At 64.8% G+C, this 4,676-nt stretch overlaps 1 protein-coding gene across 1 annotated transcript in view; it reads left to right on the forward strand.

Annotated features, from left to right (window-relative positions):
• The window catches only part of ULK1 (unc-51 like autophagy activating kinase 1), a 26,899-nt gene that overhangs the window by 8,221 nt on the left and 14,002 nt on the right, over window positions 1-4,676 (forward strand).

The following is a 4,676-nucleotide window of genomic DNA, read 5'->3' on the forward strand; positions in this document are numbered from 1 at the left end:
ACGCTGGGAGGGTGCCCACCTTCCAGGCTGCTGGACCAGGGAAGGGCTGCTGGGTCCCGGGCCCAGCGCTGGATCGGCTGCCCCGGCTCAGGGAGGCCTGGTTACCGCTTGGCGCTCAGGTCTGACCTGGTGGCCCTGACCTGGAGTCCTGTCAGCGGCCCAGGCCCCGGTAATCCGGCCGGCCGGGCCCACCTGTCTGGGCAGGCCCATTGTTTGTTGACATTGCTCCAGGGCCTGGCATTGGCCAGTCTGTCCCTGCGTCAGAGGGGGGGAGGGGAGGGGCCACCGGAGATTCCGACTTGCTGGCAGCGGGGTGCCGGCCACCCGGGGCAGGAGGGAGGCGGTCGCCTGTGGGATGAGGCCACCTCCGGCCTGGCTGGCCCCGAGGCCACAGTCAGGTTCCCCCACTGTCCCCAGGGCCTGGTGGTGGTGGTGGTGGGGGGCTCAGCAGGGGTCCAGCACCCCAGATGCTTAGCTTGGGGACGTGGGAACCTGAGGCGGCTGATCTGCAGGCCAAAGTGCTGACTAATGGTTTTGAAACCTGTTTACTGAGGCCACGGGACCAGCCCCTGGCGGAGGGGACGCTCTGGGCCGGGCGGGCTGTCTGTGTTTGGGTGGCCTCCTCCCCTCTTCCCCGTTCTCTCCTCCCCCTTCGGAGCCGGGCCGTGGCCTTGGGGGCCGTGGCACAGCAGGAGGCGACACGGGGAGGGCTCCGGTCCAGGGTGACGGAGGGTGCCTGGCAGCCCACACGGAGACACTGTGTCCTGGGGCCGGGAGGGCGGCCCCCTCCCTCCTCCTCTTCCCTGTCCTCCTCCTAGACGGCCCCCCTCCCCCTTCCCCATCCCGCTGGCCGCACACCTGGTTGTGGGCAGTGCCACTTCCTCCAGGGGTGGCTGCTTGGCTTCCCCCACAGAGGAGGTGCTTGGAGGCCGGCATGGCTTGTGCTCTCCCTCCAGGGGAGTGTGTGGGGTGTGGGGTGGTTCCCCGGGTCCTTAGACTCCTGTCTGGGACGGGAGCGGCGGGGGGAGGTCTTTGAAAAATAGGTTAAGCCCGGCTGGTGTGGCTCAGTTGATTGAGCGTCATCCCATGCAGCAGGAGGTCACGGGTTCGATTCCCAGTCGGGGCTCGTGCCGGGGTTGTGGGCTCCATCCCCAGTGGGGGGCGTGCAGGAGGCAGCCGATCCATGATTCTCTCTCATCATGGATGTTTCTATCTCTCTGTCCCTCTCCCTTCCTCTCTGGAATCAACAAAGTTATTTTTTTTTTAAAAGAAAACAGTACAAAACGGGATGTGGGAAAAGGTAACTCTCCTGTCCCTGCCCTGATGGAGCCCCTCTCCCCCAAGGTGGGCATGCTCGCCTGCCCCTTCCCCACCACCCCTCCGCCTCCCTCTGCCTCTCGGAGAGAGCGCCTGGCACTCCACACAACCATTTCAACCCTGATGTGATCAGTGACACCCCCCTCCTCCCAAGAAAAGGGCCCCTGGGTTCCTTCCGTGAGGCTAGCACCGCTGAGCCCAGTGATCTGGAGCCCAGACCCAGTCCCAGTCCTGGCGCTGCCGCTTGAACTCGCTGTGTGTCCCTGGGCCACTGTCTTAACCTCTCTGTGCCCCCACCTCTTCCTTTAAGACTGAGACCCCGGAGTTGTTTGGTTGGCACTGGTCATAGTAAACACGGCGTGGGTGTTAGCTGTGTGACGGCTGTGGCTGTGGCTGCAGCTGTGGCTGTGGCCGCAGCTTTGGGGCTGTCACTCGCCCCCATCCCATCACCGACTTTGCCAGTCCCCAGCCGATGGGATGTGAGGTGATCCCGGCACGTCCGCAGTGTGGGAATGACCATCCTGCGCTCGCCTCTGCCGTGTGTGCGTCTGTAGGGTGGATTCCTAGAAGTCGATTCCTGGGGAAGAGGGATGCGCGCTTTTAGCTCAGGACAGTGGCCAAATTGTGGTCCACAGAGGCCAGACCTTGGACAGGCAGCGGCACTGCCTGCGTGCGGGAGGGCCTGTCTCCTCTCGGCCCTGCCAGCTCCGTCACAGACATTCCTCTCGGCCCGTCCCAGAGGTGGGAAATGGCATCTCGCTTTTAAAAATATATTTTTGTATTGATTTCAGAGAGGAAGGGAGAGGGAGAGAGAGACAGAGACATCAACGATGAAAGAGGATCATTGATAGGCTGCCTCCTGCACAGCCGGCAGCCCGGGCGTGTGCCCTGACCAGGAATCAAACCCTGACCTCCTGGTTCATAGGCCGACGCTCAACCACCGAGCCACGCTGGCCGGGCGGAAGATGGCATCTCTCAAGGCTTTGTTTTCATTGATTGTGAGTGAGGCTCCCTGTGCCCATGAATATTAGGGCTACCCCTGCGTTTGTTGTTTTTTAAAAAATACATTTTTATTGATTTCAGAGAGGAAGGGAGAGGGAGAGAGAGAAACATCAGTGATGAGAGAGAATCATGGATCGGCCACCTCCTGCACACCACCTGCTGGGGATGGAGCCCACAACCCGGGCCTGTGCCCTGACCGGGAATCGAACCCGGGACCCCTCAGTCTGCAGGCTGATGCTCTATCCACTGAGCCACGCCGTCTGGGGCCCCTCCGTCTCTTGTACTGAGGCTGGCTGCATGGCCCCGAGCCACACTGCACCCCCTGACGGACGTACCTGTGTGACCTGGGGCGGCTGCTCAGCCTCCTGGTCACCTGTGAAGTGTAGACGCTGAGTAGACACCCACCTTGTAGGTGGCTGTGGAGACAGCCTGAGTCAGTGATGAGTGCTGGGACCCGTGCCCCCAGTGTGATCCGCGCTGTGTGAATGTTGGTGACTCGCGGGAGCTCTTTATATAGTAAGGAAAGCCCTTTGGTCACAGGTGGCAGGTACCCCACCCCACCCCCAAGGTAGTTTCTGTCTGTGCGGGGGTGGGGGGGGCCGGGGGGGGGCGGACGTGGCCTCACGGAAGAGGAGCGTGTGTCCGGCCGATGTGAGGGCCTGGAGGTGGCCCCTTGGACTGTGTGCTTTTGGGCCCAGACCTGTGGGGCGGTGGCTGGGTCCCTGGCCTTCCACTGAGGGTCGAGGGGTGGCCTGGTTGGTCCCCAGGAGCCTGGCCCCGACCTTTGTGGGGACCTGCTCCCCGCTTGTCCATCCGCCACGCCAGTGCCCTGGGCGCCCACTGCGGTCACCCTCAGCGTCACCGGGGAGCATGTCACCCGGGGAGCATGTCACCCGGGGAGCATGTCACCCTCAGCGTCACCCGGGAGCGTGTCACCCGCAGCGTCACCCGGGGAGCGTGTCGCCCTCAGCGTCACCCGGGAGCGTGTCACCCGGGGAGCATGTCACCCGGGAGCGTGTTGCCCTCAGCGTCACCCGGGGAGCGTGTCGCCCTCAGCGTCACCCGGGAGCGTGTCACCCGGGGAGCATGTCACCCGGGAGCGTGTCACCCTCAGCGTCACCGGGGAGCGTGTCACCCTCAGCGTCACCGGGGAGCGTGTCACCCTCAGCGTCTCCCGGGGAGTGTGTCGCCCTCAACATCACTGGGGAGCGTGTCGCCCTCAGCGTCACTGGGGACCGGGTTGTGGGCGCCCCGTGGTGCCCGGGACAGAGCCCCTGCAGGAAATCTGCGGTGTTGCTGGGGTGCAGCTTGGACTCGGGGTCTCACAGGAAGGAGTAGACTCTTTTCCAAGTGGTCCCACCAGCTCATGCCTCCGTCCCTCCCAAACCCCCGTGAAAGTGGTGCCTGTTTTTCCCAATCGGGCGGCCCGGGTGTGGGGAGACGGGCTGGAGGGGGCAGGCCAGGCTGCCAGCCCCTGGGAGCCCCTGGGAGCCCCTGGCACAGCTGAAGGGGCTTCTGGGAGGAGGCGGTGCCCTTCCCTTGGGGTGGGCCAGCATCTCTTCCCAGGGGAGCTGTGGGGGTGGCCAGGAGCAGCTCATCCTGCCGCCCGTGCCCTCTGCCACCTTCGGGAGCCAGGATGCCAGCTGCGAGGCGCTAACTAGGTCAGCACCTGTCCGCCCACCAGGCCAGTCCTGGTTCCGCAGACGAGCTCGCCGAGGGGCAGCTGGGAGCCTGTTAAGCAGAGCACCTTAGCTCCGACGCCAGGGCCCCAGGTGGAGGGGCTCCGGTTCAGGTTTTTAGTGGAACTTGGAGAGAGGACGGGAGAAAAAAGCACCGAGTTGTTGCCCCCGTGGCTCATGCGCACGCTGGCTGGTTCCTGCACGTGCCCGACCGGGGATCGAACCGCAACCTGGGCTTTTTGGGACGACGCTCTAACCCCCTGGGCGGCCCGGCCAGGCCTCCACTTGGTCCCTCGAAGGCTTGGCGTCCTTGGCTGCGCAGGGCAGAGTCTCAGGGCCTCTCTCTGCCTGTTTTCTCCCCGAAACCGGCTACGCGGTTGCACTGCCCGTTCGAGGGCCGAAGGCTGTGGGGGCGCTGACCACGGCGCTGAGGGCGGGGCCGGGTTTCCCAGGGTCTGGTGGGCCCGGGACTTGGCCACCTTCGTGTTCACCTTACTAATGTGACGAGGACCAGCCACAGGAGGGCCAGTGCGCCTGCCCCCGGGGTGGGCCCTCTCCCGGGTGGGCCCCCCAGGACCTGGCAGTCAGTGGGAGCGGCAGGAAGAAGCCCGGTCCTTCAAGCGTCTGCACTGAGTCCCAGGGGCTGGCCCGCGGGCGGGCGGAGGGGAGGCTGAGGCC

Source organism: Myotis brandtii, unplaced genomic scaffold (assembly GCF_000412655.1).
Source record: "Myotis brandtii unplaced genomic scaffold, ASM41265v1 scaffold403, whole genome shotgun sequence".
Classification (NCBI taxonomy): Eukaryota; Metazoa; Chordata; class Mammalia; order Chiroptera; family Vespertilionidae; genus Myotis; species Myotis brandtii.